General features: G+C 44.8%; 1 protein-coding gene and 1 pseudogene across 4 annotated transcripts in view; one reads left to right on the plus strand and one right to left on the minus strand.

The window, feature by feature from the left end:
* ECHDC1 (ethylmalonyl-CoA decarboxylase 1) overlaps positions 1 to 19,303 on the minus strand; it is a 90,888-nt gene that overhangs the window by 37,006 nt on the left and 34,579 nt on the right. Inside the window, exon 1 of one of the 4 annotated variants that reach the window (XM_030556255.1) lies at positions 3,584 to 3,717. The exons of the other annotated variants lie outside the window; for them this stretch is intronic. The gene's annotated coding sequence lies outside the window, so the exon portion shown is untranslated. Of the gene's footprint in view, positions 1 to 3,583; positions 3,718 to 19,303 lie in introns of those variants that run through there. 4 annotated transcript variants of the gene reach the window in all.
* On the plus strand, positions 15,394 to 18,839 carry LOC115649392 (annotated as a pseudogene).

Below are 19,303 nucleotides of genomic sequence, written 5' to 3' on the forward strand. Positions count from 1 at the left end.
TAATTCAATGAAAAGAGATTTTTTAATACTCAATCTGAGAAAGATAACCACTTAGACAAACACCTAGGACAATAGGACTTGAGAGATCACGTAGGACAAGCTCAGAATTTAAGTATTTTGTTCCTTCATACCAAAGGGATTTTTGTTGATCTCTAACAAACAAAAAGCAAAATTTCAGTCAGCGTGGAGCACTTGCAGCCCACGGAATGGCTGGAATTGATTTTTGCAGGTTGTTTATGGTAAGACTACAACAGAGTGGAGTAAATATAACAAATGCTGTATGGATTCTTTAATTATAAATATTCTGTTAAACCAGTCAAGTAAAATTGCTAAATTCTCAGATTATAATACGACTATACAGAATAAACTGGCCAAGAAGATAGAATGGCCCAACAGAACTTGAGACACCCAGGTTCAATTCCTGCTCCACCACTGACTGTAAACGAAGTCACTAAGACTTGCTGTGCCTCAGCTTCCCCATATGTAAAATGGGGACAACTACGTTAAAGATTGGCAAGTGCTCAGAATGACGGGGTCACAGAAGTACATGAGATTGACTAGGACTTTGTTAGTGGAAGTATAGTCTAACAGGGCATGCTATGCTCCACTATTATCTGTACCATAATCAGTTTATAGAATAACTTTTTCAATGACAAACTTTCCTGTAGAAGTCACAGATGGTCAACACAGGAGTAATTAGCTTTGTGGCTTATTAGTCTTTTTAGCATGTTTTTAAACTTGCCAGAGCTCTGGCATGTTGCAAGTGATTACTAACATACATCTACACCAATGGCTGGTGATGGGTTATCAATAAGGCTAAGATGTTGTCATGGTTATTTTCAGTAAAAATCACACACAGGTCACGGGCAATAAGCAAAAGCCGTGACCTGTCTGTGACTTTTGCTACTGTGGCTCCATGGTTTTCCCCACCACCGTTGTGGGCTGGAAGCTGTAGGGTTCCCCACTCAGCCCACAGTGGCTGGGAGATGCACGGTGACCATATTTCCAAAAGAGAAAATGGGAGGCGTCCCCCTCACCCCCACGCAAGGCTGTCGCCTGCAGAGTATACACTTGAGCCACTGTCAGGCAGTGCATGACAGTGATGCAACTGATCATCTGCAAAAATGACACTGCCAAATTGCACAAAGTATACAAATTTAAAACCCAAAGAAAAATAAGTATTTTCTTCATGCTCTGTTCTAGGAATCATAGAATATCAGGGTTGGAAGGGACCTCAGGAGATCATCTAGTCCAACTCCTTGCTCAAAGCAGGACCAATCCCCAACTAATCTCAGAGGTTCTGTAACAACAGTAGGTACAGCTTTTCAGATAGAAATGTAATTTTCCAGACAAGTGTCCCTTTAATCCTAAATGCATCTGCCTATTTAAGATACACCAAACTGTTCCTGCCTTTGTTAACACAACACACATTTCTGAAAAAGTGACAAGTTTTACAACTTTTCACCAAAAGTTACTGGATTCCAGACAATAATTCAGGACAATTCCCCCACATAGTATCAAATGTAAAAGTGCTATTTGCAGCGTTGTTCCCAGAACAGGGCCGCCCATTGGGGGGGGGGGGGGAAGGAAGGGCAAGTGGGGCAATTTGCCCCAGGTCCCGGGCCTAGCAGGGGTCCCCACTAGTTTTTCAGGGGCCCCTGGAGCAGGGTCCTTTACTCGCTCCGGGGCCCCCGGAAAACTCTCGCGGGGCCCAGGTCCCTGGAGCTTCTTCCGCTCCGGGTCTTCGGCAGCAATTCGGCGGCAGGGGGTCCTTCCACTCTCGGACCCGCTGCCAAAGTGCCCCGAAGACCCGCGGTGAGGGGGTCCTTTCGCCCTGGGACCCGCTGCCGAAGTGCCGGGTCTTCGGCAGCAATTCAGCAACAGGTACCCCCCGCCGCCGAGGACCCCAGCCCCCTGAATTGTCTGAGCGGCCCTGTCCCAGAATGTTAGAGATCCAAGGTGGGTGAGGTCATATATTTCATTGGACCAACTTCTGTTGATGAAAAAGACACTCTTCTTCAAATGTTGTTATGACACTTAGTATAGATATGTAGCTGCTATATCTAGAACTACAAGCCTCTAACAAAAATTTAATAACTCACATGCCAGATGCATACCAAGGTGAGATTACACTTAGGTATCCTAGATACACTTGTTTTATACCAGGTTTCAGAGTGCTAGCCGTGTTAGTCTGTATTACCAAAAAGAACAGGAGTACTTGTGGCACCCATGCGCTTTCATGGGCTAAAACCCACTTCGTTGTACCCCAGAACTCCTCACCTTCTAAGTGGATTTGAAATGTCTACAGCCTGCAAACACCTTAAAATCCTTATCAAATCCTCCTTCTTCAAAAGATTGTTGTTTTGCATTTAATGTGTATGTGAAGTAGCAATTCAGCCAGTGATACAGATATTATATTGTGGCAAGAGCTCCTAAACATGGTGTTAATAATCAACAGAGCTTAGCATTAAAAAGGAACAGGGTTCAAACATTATTCAGTAACATGCAGACAGAAAACAAGCAGCCTCATGAGACTACAGACAGCTTCATACCAGAGAATCTCCTGGGGCAGGGAGAACAAAGGAAAGGTCACTAGCATTTCAAAATTCACAGCATTTGATCCACTCCAGCAACTAAGATTATAACCCCATCCTAACACTAGGAAGGTTTAAGATTGTCTAGGTGACCCTGACTGTGTATTTGCATATATTGTTAGTGTTTGATTTGAAGTGTAACCTTAGCTCTGAATTTATTCAGGTAATATTCACTTTCTGTGAAAACTAGAGCTCCTCTTAAGGATTTTTCTCTTAAATAATGAAGAGATATTTACTACCTTAGCTCCATTTTAACCTGCAGTTTGTAAAGATGGGAGAAGAGAAACAAAGAAAGATTTGTGGCAAGTCTTAGAATAATCACAGATTTATTTGAACCAAAACAATGGGTTTGATTTTTTTTTAAATGGTGCCTGAAAGTGCCTAATTTTCTGTGAATATTGCACATTCCCATTTCATTATCAAATCACGTGTCAGATTTCTATAGGCTTTTACAACAGTCTTCCAAACAGCTTGGCAAAAAAAACAAACAAAACCCACCACCAAACCAACCGACCCACCCCCTCATTTTGTATCACCGTTTATAATTGCCTTTTTAATTATCAAAAGCAGGAAAAACAAACTAAAGTACTTTCTAAAACTCCACGGGGAAATATATACAAATATAGCCAAGGAGGGGAAAGATAAAGCAAACTGATTTGGGGGGACAATATGATATGAGGGGGAGTTGGGGAGAAAGAGACGAGGTATTAATTTTACTTTGGAGCAAGGGGGAGCGAGACAGAGAGGAGAACCCAAATTCCAGGGGTTCACACTGGGAGAGAAGAGACACCAGCCTGGAGGGGGTTAATATCAGGGATAGGGTGGGACAGATGAGAACCTACAGTCCCAGGGTTAATTAATAATCATGAGGAAGAGGAGAGAGATTGGGGGATGTAAGGAGAGGAGCCACTCCACAGGAGGGGGAGGTCAGATTCCCTACTCCTGGGTTAACAGAGGGTGCATTAGCTCCAGCCCAGCGAGTCACTGACCTAGTTCTGCTCCCTGCAGCAAGTTGTTGCTCCAGCTCCAGGACAAGCAGCACAGCACAAGCACAGCACAGGGTGCTTCGGGGAAAGGCCCTCCCGGAAACCAGCGCCGTGTGTAAAAGGCCCCAGTCAGGTCAGCAGAGAGCAGCTGGGACTCTGCTGATGTTGAGTGTGGCACAGGGACTAGGGCTGGGGTAAGGGGAAGGCAGGAGGAGGTCAATGCCGCAGGGCGGGAGCCTGTGACCCACTCGTGATCTGGCGTGGAGAGGTGTTAAAATGCCGCCACCCAGCTACAGGGAGACTTGGGCTGATCACCCTGCCTCTGCTTGATCATCCTGCTCCTCCGTGCATGCTGCTAAGCTACCCCTGCGCGAGAGAGCTTAAATATGGGGCTCATCACACTATTTCTGGAGAGCAATAATGTTCCCTTTGAGAGAGACCTGATTGCCCCAAATGAGACATATTTTCAAAGCCCTAATTGCTTAGTGAGAATATGCCTGGGACATATGGGACACCCACTCTCCATCAGTGATGTCACCCTCGCCCACTGAATTGTGTGCGGGATACTCAATATGCATGCAGTATTTTGTCAGGACCAAAGGTAAGTTTGGCTAAGTATGAAAATTTACGGTAAAGTACGGCTTAATAGAAATGACTCCCTCCTTAGTTTTGGTTATTCATTTATTCTGTTATTTAGTCCTTCAAAATATAACACTATCTGTAAGTAGTTTTGCTTAAATAAGTTTGCACATGTTTGTTGTGCACATATGTGACAGGGATGTCAGTTTTCTTTGTGTTACCATCTTTCTCCCCTCCCCACCAGGATTTTGCAATATGTATTCACATCCCTTTTTGGGACTGAGGTTTGGGAGGCAGTGAGAGGCATTTTGCTATAGTTTTTTACAGTGTCTTGCTGGGGAAAAAGGACATTTTTCTGTGTCTGATTTAAGTGGACACTTACAGTCTCACACATCATTTTGTTTTTAAATCTCCTTGCTCAATTATCTCTCGCAGTGTGAGATGGGACCCAACTAACATGATGTTAAATGTGATTTATCACTCAGTATAGAGAGGAACTCCTGTGCTCACCATTATATCAAATGATTGTGGTTCAAGGTGGGAATACAATGTTAAACATGACAGTCCTTGTTTACACAGGGGCCATGTCTACATAAGGAGGTTACACTAGATTAGCTCTAAAGTGCAATTTAACTTTATAAAGCTGAATAATACCTAGCTCTTGGATAGCACTTCTCCTTTGTAAAGCACTTTGAGATCTACTGAAGAAATCACTTTTATTTATCCCCATTTTACAGATATGGAACATGAGGTAGACGGGAGAAGTGATTTATCCAAGGCCATCTCAGTGTATGTCTACACAGCAATTAAATACCTGTAGCAGCTGACTCAAGCTTGCGAGGCTGGAGGACCCAAGAGTCCGGGCTTCAGCAAAAGCCCAAATGTCGATGCCACAATTAAACAGACAGAGCCAGCTGATATGGGCCAGTCATGAGTGTTTAATTGCTGTGTCAATCCACTCTAACATGCCAGTGACAGACCAAAGATAGAACCCCTGCAGAACTCTATCCACTAGGCAATGCTGGTATTATACCAGTTTAAAGTACTTTCCTTCTTAATCATTGCATCTACACAGCTCTGCTTTTTAAAATTAACCACTCAGCATCCTGGACAGATATCCCCTGCTACAATCGTAACCCACTTGTGAATGTGTGTTACAGGGCCTCCTCTGTGTCAATCTGCCTCTGCCGAGAATGTGCATTGTTATAGATATTTGACTCTTTAGTTCAAGCTTTAGCAGTTTATGCATTTATCTCTCCAGGTCACTGGTTGAATCACAGTGTCACTTCGCTCTATGCTCTGTGATTTTTCATGCAATGAATTTTCAGGATGCCTACTGGGAATTACAGGAATTCTGCAACTGGGGAACAGACTAGCAAACTCCCATGATTCCTCTCCTGGCAGCGGTTAATTTTGACATTACCATTTTCAAACTGCTGTCAGGCAGCATGGAGGATCCAGTGCTGAGCACTGTGCTCATGACAATCATTAATACAAACAGGATGATACACACGCATTTGCAGTCGGACTGATGGATGGATGAGGCTCAGTGGTTTCATAGGGCTGTTGATGCTATGGATATGGCTAATAGAGGAGGAGGAGGAGAAAATTGAGCAATTAGTTCTGCAAGGTATTTATCTGGAACATCTTTACTCAGTGGAGCACTGCTTCTGGGTTCAATCAACTAGAAGTGACTAGTGTGAGTGTAGTGATTCAAAACTGGACTGATCAGCACTTAAGGATGACAAAGAACACTTTCCTGGAAACCTGCACAGAGCTCTCCCTGGAGCTTCAGCACCAGAACACCAACATGAGAGCTCCTTTCAGCATGGAGCAGCATGTTGCCATCCCCAGGTGGAAGTTACCAGTCAGTAGCTAACCAACTTGGTGGTAGAAGATCAACTGTCGGGGTTGTCATCATGGAGGATTGTGATGCTATGAGGAGGGTGCCATCGTGTCACAAAGTACAGTAATGCACAGGAGGTTACCGATGGCTTGCCAAGGATGCGATTCCCATAGGGACTAATGACAGAGGATGCATGCCTATTTTCTGCCCCCCACACCAGGCCAAAGACTTTATCAACAGGAAGATGCATTTCGTATAGTGTTGCAAGGTTGATCACTGTGGAAGATTAATCTTGATGAATGTGCGGTGGTCTGGAAAGGTCCATAATGTCAGGTAGGGTTGGCAGGTGTCCAGTTTTCGACCGGAATGCCTGGTCGAAAAGGGACCCTGGTGGATCCAGTCAGCACCACTGACTGGGCCATTAAAAGTCTGATCGGCAGCACAGTGGGACAAGGCAGGTTCCCTGCCTGCCATGGCTCCGCATGGCTCCCGGAAGCAGCGGCATGTCCCGCCTCTGGCTCCTGCGCGTAGGAGCAGCTAGGGGGCTCCATGTGCTGCCCCCGCTGCAAGAGCCAGGAACCACGGTCAATGGGAGTTGCAGTGGCGGCGCCTGCAGATGAGGCAACGCGCAGAGCCACCTGACCACACCTCCACGTAGGAGTTGGAGGGGGCACATGCCGCTGCTTCCGGGAGCCATGCGAAGCCATTGCAGGCAGGGAGCCTGCCTTGTCCCACTGCGCCTCAACCGCCTGCCCCAATCCTGATCCCCCTCCCGCCCTCTGAAGCCCTCAGTCCCAGCCCAGAGTACCTTCCTTCACCTCAAACTCCCCAGTCCCACCCCAGGGCTCACACCCCCAGCCAGAACCCTCATCCCTCCCATGCCCCAACCCCCTGCCCGAGTCCTGATCCACTTCCCACCCTCTGAACCCCTCAGTCCAAGCCCAGAGCACCTTCCTGCACCCCAAACTCCACATCCCAAGAGCCTGCACCCCCAGCCAGAGCCCTCATCCCTGCCCCTACACCCCAACCTCCTGCCCCAGCCCTGATCTCCCTCTCACCCTCCAAACCCCTCAGTCTCAGGACGCCCACTCCTGCATCCCAAATCCATTATCCCCTGCCCCACCCCAAAGCCCCGCACCCCCAACCAGAGCCCTCATCCCCCCCACACCTCAACCCCCTGCCTCAGTCCTGATCCCCCTCCCACCCTCTGAACCCCTCAGTCCCATTCCAGAGCACCCCCCTACACCCCAAACCCCTCATTCCCAGTCCCACCCCAGAGTCTGCACCCCCAGCCAGAAGCCTCACATCTCCCCACACCCCTACCCCATCCCAGAGCCCCCTCCTCCACCTCAAATCCCTCATTCCCGGCTCCACCCCCAAGCCTGCACCCACAGCTGGAACCCTCTCCCCCATGCCCTAGCCCGGTGAAAATGAGCGACTGAGTGAGTGTGGGAGAGCGAGCAGCAGGAGGAGGAGGTATGGAGTGAGCAGGAGTGGGGCCTCGGAAGAGGGGCGGAGCAAGGCTGTTTGGTTTTGTGTGAGTAGAAAGTTGGCAATCCTAATGTCAGGATATTTAGAAATTCACACCTGTTTGCTTGATGAGCAAGGGAGTGTGTGCTCCCCAGACTCCTATGGCTGTTAATGGAGTTATGATTCCTCCGGTCAGTCTGGGAGACCCAACTTACTTTCTGCTTCCCTGATTTATGAAGCCTTTCACTGGCTGCTTGGACAAGAGAAAGGAGCAGTTTAACTTTATCCTGAGTTGTTGCAGAATGTCAGGGGACTCTTTTGGAAGACCTAAGGGAAGCTGGCGGCAGAGGCCATGAAGGCTGGATTGGAGCAGATGGTGGAGTGGAGAGACCTTTTGAACATTATGGACACCCAGAGAGGGTGCTTCTGTAAAATGTCTCAAGTGGTCAAGGAAAGAGGGTCATGGATGTATTGTGCTCCTTCTGTGAAATCAGGGGGGTAATTATGGAAATGAATGTACTGTAACCAAGGAAATGTGTTGGTTTGATTTTTATGGGGAATTGCGGCGGGAGAGGGAGGGAGAGGGGAATTTGTTGTCATTTATGGTATTTCAGGGTATGAATACACTGCAGTTAAACACTTGCAACTGGCCTGTGCCAGCTGACTTGGGCTCATGGGACTTGGGCTAAGGGACTGTTTAATTGCAGTGTAGGCTTGCAAGTTCGGACTGGAGTGCCCTGCAAATACTGGGGCCTAGTACCCTGCAAGGTGGGAGGGTCCCAGAGCTCAGGCTGCAGCTTGGGCCCAGATGTCTACACTGCAATGAAACATCCCCACAGCTGGACTCGAGTCAGCTGGCATGGGCCAGCCTTAGGTTTTTATTTGCAGTGTAGACATACCCTGGATGACATATTTCAGTAGAGTTGTACCAAAATGAATGTACTGAGTTAACAAAAAACATAAGTAACACGTTTTTTCTTGGATAAAAACAAAAACAATTAAACAAGAATGTGGAGCAAACATAAAACCAGTGGAACTATGGCATGGCCATCTTAAGGAGTGCTCACAAACTCCTGCAGGTGATACAGCTGAAAGAGTTCTCCTTCATTTCCTGGAGGGCTGATTGTTGTGGGAAGGGCTTGTCATTAGAGTTAGTGAAATGGTAGTCAGTGTGGTGTATTCTGTACAATGTGCAGGACATCAGACTGGCCAGAGGCTTGGCCTTTGTAACACAACGTGCTCTATCACAGCTGTTTGCTTCTGAGTTGTCTGCATCATGTTCCTTTCCAGAGCCAGGCACTCCATTTCAGTCCTTTGAGATTGCTCTAGGAAAGCATCCCTCCACAAGTCTGCCTTAATGACCGTCTTTTAGATTGAGTTCACTAGTTCCTGGAGCATATCTTTTCTTGCCTTTTGATTGTTTAATCAGAGAGCTTTCAGACTCTTCTTTGCTCATGGGATGTGGCATTACAAATAAGGGAAATCAGAAAAAGCACAAGTACTTATTGTCCCAAAACCAGTCTCCATTGCCAACAATGATATAATGTTTCTTTCCCCACCATTTTGGAGTACCATTCCCATCCGCTCTTCACACGCTGGGACTCCCTTTGCAATGGTAAGATGTTTTCCAAATTAGTTCCCCCTTGCATAGGGTCCCTGCAGCAAAGGATGTATGTTTGGGTAGCTATGTTGGTTTCAGATGGTTGAGGGCTAAGAGTGGATGGACATTTGGTTGTCTGTCTTGATTTTAGGTGGGTGAGAGGCAGCCGTCTGCAGGTTAGTAATTGCATGTGCCCCCAGCAATCTGCCTTTTCATTGGATGGTGTTACCCAAAGGCACGTCCCCTGGAGACAGAGGGGTCTTGTTTAAAAAGGCAATGGGCAAGCCAGCAAGATATGCAGTGCTGCTATACACCAGGATGGTGTCCACCCAGCTGGTGCAGGAGTGAAAAGGAATCACTAGCTATGTGGACAGTCCCAAGACACTTTGCCTTCCAGTGCATGTGCCAAAAAGACACCACAATCTTTGCTTTAAGTTCTCTTTTATGCTATAGATCAGCATAAAGTTCACTGCAAAATTAATACAATTCTGTCCTAAACTGTCCTAAAAACTGTCCTAAACCCAAATAGCTTAAGATCTCTATGCCGCTTGAAATGTCTCTGTAGCCTCAGCTGGGCCATTTACCTAATGAAATTTCAACTGTACTAAAAACTGAGCGCATTAATGAAACCATTAGACAAGGTAACTTCTCTGTTTTCTATTGCTTTTTCTCTTTCTGTATCTGCTGCTATACATTTGCCATGCAGCACATTTGATTTTTTAAACTCCATAGTGCTGACATCTGGAGTGAAGGGGAGAAGGCCATGGAAAAGGGGATGAGGGAGGGAGAGTGAGCAGGCCGCAATTTGGGCTGGGGAAGAATGGAGGTGGCAAGTATATCCAGTGACTGTATATGACATTCCAGGGTGCAATCCAGACCAGTGAGGGGCTCTGTCACCACCTGCCCTGCAACCTGAGGTGCCTCGCAATTCTCTGCTGCTATGGCCCCCAACCTGGGCCCTTCACAAACAACCAAACGGCATGCAGGTCACACTAAGAGTGTCTGTATAGCCACAGCCCTGGTACAGCAATTCTGATGCCAGCAACCTGTTAGCAAACACTCCAGTCACTCTCTGGCTTCCAACAGACTTGGTTACCATATGCCGGGTGGCCACAACACACTCCCAGTCCCAAGTCCCCCCCCTCCCCAAAAATACATATGTTCTGCACTGTCCAGCCCTCTCCTAGGTCCATTGCCCCTCTAAGGGGCTCAAGATACAACAGTTTTCCACCACAGATGGAGTTACCCACATAGTCCAACACTGGATTAGTTTTGATTAAAGAATAAAACAAGTTTGTTTACTACAAAGGGATAAGTTTTAAGTGAGTACAAGTATAAGGCATTAAAGTCAGAAATAGTTACAGGAAAAATAAAGATAAAATGCTTTCTGAACATAACCAGTTAGACTTGGTTCAAAGTGAAGTCTCTTGCCGCATGCTGAAGTAACATTGCCGACCAAACTCTCAGGCCAGGATGTGTTCCCAAGGTCCAATGGCTGCATCTTTTGGCCTCTTATGTGAAAAAGAGAGAGAGATAAGGGTAGAGAACTTGGGGTGGTTTTGCCCCTCACTTGTATGGTCCGGCTCCCCTTTAAAATACATTTTCCTGAGAGTGACCCCTAGATAAAGTTCTCTCCAGCTGAGAGCAAAGAAACGGGGAATCTGGTAGAGGAAGTTCCATTCACCTGTGCATTCAGAAATGCTGACCTCCCTTGTCACTTGGCTTACCTCCCTTCCATGCCAAAGAATGGCCACTTGATAGGTGATTTCATCAAAGTTGATAGGTCACCTGGCTAGGGGCGTCAACTTGTCCTTTGTCTTTGAGAACAGGTTTACCCACTTCCCAGACTTTTCTGGTAAACACACTTCAGTCACAATTTCAGCTTATGTTCATAACTTTACATAGAATCTTGCTACATACATTTCACCATGATTATTGACCAGCAAGTTATTAGTTTTCAAATGATACCTCAAGGCCTATTTTGTACAAAGGTTACTACAATAGTGTGTAGGGAGTGAATACTGGGGTGCATTCCATCACATTGTGGGATTTGATATGACAGGGAAATAAAACAGATTCCATTTTGAGCACACTGGGGGATTGTTAAATGCTGAAAAAGGTGGAGAGAAGCCCTTGGCTTTGCCCAACGTGGCAGTGGACAGCATATACCCAGAAAAGTAGTTTAATTTCCCCTATGCAGTAGTAATATAATCCAGCACATAATACTTACACATACAGATCTCCTCTGCAGCATTCAGAGGCTGGCTGCTGGGACTCTTGCATAATCTCCACATCTCCTGGTTCATCCTGTTCTTGGCTGCCCTGTGAAATCTCCTTCTGGTTGGGCCCCATAGCATGCATTGGGTCAAGAGGGTTTGGGTTGCTGGCCATGTTGTCTGCTGGGCTTTGTGGAAAACTATCTACATCATTCTTTGATTTGGTGGTAGTATCACTTGCTCCCACTACCTGGATTGTACTTTTGCAATACCTGAGGCCTTGTTCTGGTCACTTTTCCACAGATACTTGTGTCAGAGCTTGTTTGCTTTGTTTTGGCACCGAGACCAGCTTCAGGAGTGATCCCTCTCCTTCATGTGCTCTGACTTCAACTTTTAGATATTTACATTCTGATGACAGCTGGGATTGAACGTGCAGTTCTCCAAAGATAGCCATCAAGTCCAGGACCTCTGAAGGGTTCCACGTGGAGGTACGGGGGATGGGGGGATGGCTACTCTAATGGGTATGTGAATTCACTAGTGCCTGATATCAAAAAGGAACAGTCCTGGCTGCCTGCCAGGATTGAAACAGAGAGATGGCATTCAGTTAAGATGATTCCAGAGAAGTTGAGGGCATACAAAGATCTAGGTCTGAAGCAATGCACTGTAGTGATTGTAGCTGGAGGACTGCCAGAAGCTAAATTATTTAGAATGGGTCAACATGAGCCTTAAAGCAAACAAACACACTGCAAAGTTGAGTTACTCCTGTTCCAAGGAGGATTACATACTGCAACCCCAGAGGCCAAATAATTTGCTTTAAAAAAAAAAAGTGGTGTGTGGATGCAAGGTACTTCAAGGCAACTAAGGCCGGGTCTACACTAGAAAATTAGGGCGGCAAGGCCGTCCTTAGGCATAGGCAGAATAGGCAGCCGCGTAGGGCCTCACTCTGCCTGGGGGCACCACTCTGTTGGCAGCCCAGACATTGTAGAAGCAGGGCTGCTGGGTCCTAGAGAGAGCCAAATGCAGCACAGTCTGAGGAATGGATTGGCTGCTGGGGTCTCTGGGAAAGGGAGGGGGTAGGGGTTGGGGAAGGAGCTCACCTGTGAGTGTGACTCTTTCCCCCCGGCTGAGGTGAGGTGAGGCAGGCTCTGCGGCTCTGGAACCAGTATCCTTTGTTGTCTCCCATAACATCCATTCTTCTCCCCCCCTGCCCCATGGAGCACCCCCTCCTTTCTCCCTCCTCCCCAGGAGCACCCCTCTCTCTCTCCTCCCTCCCCTCCGTCAGGGCTGGGTTGGGTGAGGTGCTGGAGGATAAGTGAGAGGAGGAGGCTGCCTGCCTGCCTGCTGAGGAATGAAAGTGAAAGTAACTCACTTCCTCGGCAGGCAGCCAGGATCGGAATGTCACACAGGGCTTGGCTGGGGTTAGCCAGATGTGTGAAAAATCAGGATAGGGGATTGGGGTATAGTGATCAGATATCCCTATTTTATAGGGACAGTCCCAATTTTGGGGTCTTTTTCTTATATAGGCTCCTTTTACACCCCCCCCCATCCCTATCCTGATTTTTCACACTTTCTGTCTGGTCACTCTAGGTGGGGATAATTGGTGCCTATATAAGACAAAGCCCCAAATATTGGGACTGGTCCTATAAAATCAGGACATCTGGATCTGGCCACCCTAGCTGGGGAGCGCCTCTTTCCCAGGCTGGCAGCTGCCAGAGATCCATCTCATCCGGGGGGAGCTGCACAGGGCAGGATGAGCTGCTGTGGCTCCATGGGTGCCCTGTCCCTGAGATTAGATGCTGTGCTAACTTCACCATGGTCCATAAGGCTGGTGGTGGTGCCCGTTGGTGTGTGATTGGACCTGAGGGTTTGCTGCTGCTGTTGCCACTCTGCACCCCAAGAGGTGCATTTTGGGGTCCTGCAGTTTTCCACCTATCTCCTCCTCTACTGCAGCTGTTGGACCAGCAGGCTGGGGGGTGAGCCAAGCATGAAAGCAGTACTGTGTTGTCATTTAGATTGTCATTTAACAACTTTGTTTGCCAAAAATTCTTGCTAACAATCCTGAATCCAATTTCAATATTTTTTTTTTTAAATGAATATCTTAGCCAAAAACAGAAAATTAAGTTGTTGACAATTATTAGTGACAGGTTTGGTTTGAGGCAGGGAGTGGGCCAGTTTTCATCAGAGAAACAAAAAATGTTGACTGACTTTCCTATAGCCTGTTACTCCGGATAAGAGCCCTCCAACAACTGTAATATACTCATCTCCTTACTAGTGTATAAAGCAGGGGTCGGCAACCTACAGCACACGTGTCAAAGGTGGCAGGTGAGCTGATTTTTGATGGTATGCAGCAGCAGGCTGAGCGGCTCAGTCCATCACTGCTCTGGGGTTCCGGCTGCTGCCCTATTGCCAGCTGGGATACCAGCCATCGGCCCCACTCAGCACCTGCTGCTGGCCTGGGGACCCCCAAGGAACCCCAGGCTGGCAGTGGGCTGAGCAGGCCAGCTGAACCACTCAACCTGTTGTCAGCCTGGGGTTCCATTCACTCAGCCGGCAGCGGGCTGAGTGGGCTGGTGGCGGGCTGAGCAGGGCCGGTGGGGGGTTGAGTGGCTCAGTCTGCTGCCAGTCTTGGGTGCCAGCAGCACTCAGCCTACTGCTACTCCAGGGTTCCGGCTGCCGGCCTTTGCCAGTCAGGAGCTCAGCCACCAGCCCCACTCTGCCTCCTGCCAGCCTAGGTGAGCAGAATCCCAGGCTGGTAGCGGGCTGAGGGGGGGTTGGCGGCCGGGATCCTGGCTGGCAGGAGTTGGTGGTCAGAACCCCAGACCAGCAGCGGGCTGAGCAGGGCCTGGGATCCTTGTCTAGGTTTCCAGCCACCAGCCCCGCTTAGCCCGCTGCCGGTTTGGGGTTTCATTTACTCAGCTGGCAGTGGCCTGAGCAGGACCAGTGGCCAAGACCTCAGATAATAACAATAGTTTATTTATATAATATAGACATAGAGAGAAACCTTCTACAAACATTAAAATGTATTACTGGCACGAGAAACCTTAAATTACAGTTAACTTGGCACACCACTTCTGAAAGGTTGCCAACCCATGGAATAGAGTGACCATATGTTGTACTAAGATTCTCCTGCTTTTTTTTTCCCTATGAGTCAGTATAACTTTTGCCAGCCCAGAAGTTGGGCAGCCAATGTTTTACTTTTTCACAATGTTTTCTCCAACTTTCATAAAGTAAATACATAGTTAATATGAGTTAAAAAGGCCAGGGACACTTCTTTGTGAAGAATCTGTACAGCAGATCATGCTAGAGCTGTGAAAATACCAGTTTTTGATGGAACTTTAGAGGCAGTGATTTATCATGTATTTTATCATGTGAATGTGCTGCTATTGCTAATGTCTTTCCAAACAAAAATAAGGCACAACAGGACTTCTGTAACATTTCTGTGCTACCTTAATCTAGATGAGATGATTCTGTGCTGACTTCATTTTGGTCACTTTGTGCTTTACCTCGGAGTAAAACTAGGGTTATATTTTCCCACTGTTTGGAAACCCAGCTTATTAAACTGGATAATGCCATTGATCTATTTACAGTATAAAGTTGATATAGAGTTGTAACTAACGTTAAGACTGATGCCCATTATACATTTAAAACTAAAAAGTGGCTTTGTAAAAATGACATGGGTTTCCAACTCTACTGTGTCTCAGTCTTCGCACTAGCTCAAGTTCACAGGCTCACGGCTATCGTATATTAGCTATTTTAAATAATATTTCTGATAATAACAATAATTTAAACAGTTATTCTTTAAAAAACACCCTTATAAGTTATGTCCTATCGAAAACAACCTTCTGGGTCACAAAAAAGAAAACGGAAAAATGAAATAGGATTAGCTGTAGAAGCACAGAAGGGTTCTATACTTAAGTTTGTACATCATGAAAACAACGAAGTTGATCAAGATCATCATGTAACTTCCCAAGAAAATTTTTGTGCAGATGAAGCTCAAGAAACACAAGAACACACAGAACAATCATTTGAAACAGATGCAGACACAAAACAAGAAATTGAAACAGTTGAAACTGTACTAGCATAGGATATAGATGACATTGGCACATGGCTGCAATCTTTAAACAACGAATACTGTGCCATTATACTTGAGAAAGGCCCTGTGAGAATAAAAGGTCTTGAATATCCTAAAGACATTAGAGGTAGGAAATTCACAAAAAACAATTACTACAAAAGACTTTCTAATGGTGAAATTGTCAACAGATGGTGGCTTGTGTACTCTAAATGCAAGGATGCTGTATTTTGTTTCCCATGCAAGATTTTCAATAGTTGCAATTTTAAGATAGCAACCATGGGTATTAATGATTGGAAAAATCTTAGTCACATATTACCACAACATGAAAAGGCACAATACCACATTGAAAGTATGCACAAATGGTGTGAGCTGAGTGTAAGGTTAAAAAATCAGACAACTCTTGATGCCCAAAATCAAAGATTGCTGGAGTAAGAAAAGCAGCATTGGCGTCGTGTTCTTGGACGTCTATTATCTATTGTTGAATATCTATCAACAAACAATCTTGCTTTTAGAGGAAGCATTGAGAAATTATTCCAGCCCCAAAATGGAAATTTTTGGGGCCTTGTACAACTGCTGGGAAAATTTGACACAGTGATGAGTGAACATCTCCGAAGAGTAACTGAAAATGAAATACATGACCGCTATTTGGGACCAAGAATTCAAAATGAACTGATCATGCTAATGAGTAATAAAGTGAGAGACAAAATTGTTTCATTGGTTACTTTGGCAAAATATTTTGCCGTAATTCTAGATTGCACTCCGGACATAAGTCATCAAGAACAGATGTCATTAATAGCGAGATTTGTCGACATTAGTGATTCAGCACAGATTACAGTTAAGGAATTGTTTATCACATTTTTAGAAGTACAAGACACTACAGGTTTTGGACTTCTTCAAACTCTCCTTGATGAACTAAAACAAATGGGATTGTCCATAATGAACATTTGAGGACAAGGGTATGATAATGGCACCAATATGAAAGGATGCATTTCTGGCGTGCAAGCTGGATTGCTGAGAGAAAATCCACGAGCCTTTTTTGTTCCATGTGCATGCCACAGCCTTAATTTGATATTGTATGATATGGCCAAGTCTTCTGTAGAAGCTATATTTTTTTTTGGTTTGCTGCAACGCATTTACGTGCTCTTTTCAGCTTCCACTCAACGATGGCAAATATTCAAAGCACATGTCAATGGTATTACCGTTAAGCCTCTATCTGAGACACGCTGGGAAAGCAGAGGAGAAAGTGTAAAAACGTTGAGATATCAATCTGAGGAAGTTTATGAAGCATTGGTTGCTATTTCGGAAGAAGCCAGAGATCCAAAAGCTAAAAGTGAAGCACAGTCATCGGCCTCTGAAATATCCAGCTTCAAGTTTCTAACATCTGTCGTAATCTGGTATGACATTCTTGTTAAAATCTGAAGTGTAAGCAAAATAATGCAGAGTCCAATGATGCAGCTTGATTCAACACTTACCTTACTAAACAACACACAAGACTTTTTAGTGAAATACAGAGAACATGGATTCAAAGAAGCACAGGTTACAGCAAGAGAGCTTGCACAGGCACTCGGTGTAGAACCAAAATTTCCATGTGCGAATATGACACGAGTTTCAAGGAAAAAACGACAAATGGAATATGAAGGAGCAGATGAGCCCATAGACGATCCAGAAAAGAAATTTGAGGTTGAATTTTTTAATGTTGTGATGGATAAAGCAGTATCTGCTGTTGATGAAAGGATTAATACCTTGCAAGTACACCATGAACAGTTTGGATTTTTGTATGACAGCTAAATTCAACGAAATAGGAAAACAAGAGCAACTAATGACAAAGTGCAAGAACCTAGAGAGCCTCCTGAAGCACGGTGATAGTTTTGATTTAAATGGACTTGAACTGTATGAAGAATTGAGTACACTGTCATCAATGTTGCCACATGCAAAATCGGTGATGGACATTGTACAGTTTATTCATACCCGCAAACTTGTTGACATATATCCTAATGTGTACATTGCCACTCGTATTCTACTGATAATTCCTGTAACAGTAGCATCAGGAGAACGGAGTTTCTCAAAACTAAAGCTCATTAAAAACTATCTCTGCTCTACAATGAGTCAGGAATGCTTAACTGGTCTTGCTATTCTTGCAATCGAACAAGACACGACTTTGTCTTTGTCATACGATGACATTATTACTGATTTTGCAGCCAAAAAAGCCAGAAAGATTGCTTTTAATTAAAAACAAATCTTCGTTTCAATACCTCTTCTTATAAATTTCCAATAACATTTTGATAAATTAAAAAAATATATTATTTGCATCATTCTGTCATATCAGAATTTTTTTCTATAGTGCTGCTTCTTTAGTGCTAGTCCATCAGCATTACAGTGTGCTTAATTAAGTTAAACTGGTTTTAATAACGTGAATGTGGCAAGTTTTCCAATACTGTAAGCTTATGTTTCTGTTGCTAAGAGCAGATCAGGCACAGGGGCACCAGTTTAATAATCTCGCCTAGGGCACCATAAATCCTAAGGCTGGCCCTGTAGGGCGGCATAACTACATCACTCAGGGATGCGAATAATCCACACCCTTGAATCGTGCAGTTAAGTCAACCTAAATCCTTGTGTAGACAGCACTAGGTTAACAGAAGAATTCTTCTGTCAACATAGCTATCATCTCTCCAGGAGGTGGATTACTTACCGCAATGGGAGAATCGCTCCCATTGGCAGAGGTACTGTCTACACTGAAGCGCTACAGCAGCACAGTGCAACTGTTGCATTTTAAAAGTAGATAAGTTCTAACTAAAGTTACTGCCATGTAATATACCCATATGGCAAAACCTTAGATGCTAGTTAGCATGTTCTAACACAGTGTAGATTAGCCTTCTGCCTCGTTATTGCAACTTCCCTCTCCCCTATCTTCTCACTGACTTGTGCACATCTGTTTTGGCATAATGATGGTGATTGCTTTCTAAAATAACTTTTGGGGTGAAATCCTGTCTGCATTGAAGTTAATAGAAAATCTAATTGATCTAATTGTTTAATGTTTCTGTTTCTCAGTTCATATTTGCAGGGGAGAGGACTAAAGGTATTTTTTCAATAAAAATACTTCTAAATCCCAAAAAGTTTTCAAAGTGCAATACAGAAGTATACACATGTATAAAACAAACAGGTGGCAAGATCATCAACAAGAGAAATTGACATTGCTCAGGCTATATAATCCCAATAATGGTATCTGAACACAGATACCCACAGGCATTATAAAACGTTTCAGCAAAAGCAGACATTTACCAGATCCCAGATTGATAAGCATTTAGGTGGGAAATACTTTTTGCAGCTCTAGCAATCTGGGTTACTAAATATAGCCACATTTCAATACAAAGTCAATTTAATTAAAGGGGTTAATCTCTCTTTCATTCCAGAACAATAGTGCAACTAGCTCAGAATATGATACTTATTTCAGCGTGGAGAACACAGCCCAGAAGTGAAACAACTGTTCATTAGTCACTACAGTATTGCTCCACTGGGATGTTAGAGTTTCATTCTCATTCTGATGCTAATACCGGTGTTACTCCATTCACTTCAATTCACATGATTTACACATAGTGTGAAGAGACAATCTAATCCTTTTGTATTCAGATGTGTGTGTATTGGAGATGAAAATACATATACTTAGTTCTTATATAGTACTTTACATTTTCGAAGTGTTGAGCAAACATGAACTAATTCTCCCAATGGCCCTTTATAGCTGTGCTAATACACACTACCAATATCCGCCCCCCTCCAACTCCCCATTCTCCTTATAATTTTAATGTGTTTGTTGTGGTGGAAGGTTTGCATCTACTTTATCTTCACATTTTTAACAGAGTTTTTCAGTCCAGGTGTCAAATACAAACATTCCTGACATTGGTCTTGTTAACTAAAATATGGCGATTTAAAACAAATACGTAGA

The sequence above is a fragment of the Gopherus evgoodei genome, chromosome 3 (genome assembly GCF_007399415.2).
Source record: "Gopherus evgoodei ecotype Sinaloan lineage chromosome 3, rGopEvg1_v1.p, whole genome shotgun sequence".
Lineage (NCBI taxonomy): Eukaryota > Metazoa > Chordata > Testudines > Testudinidae > Gopherus > Gopherus evgoodei.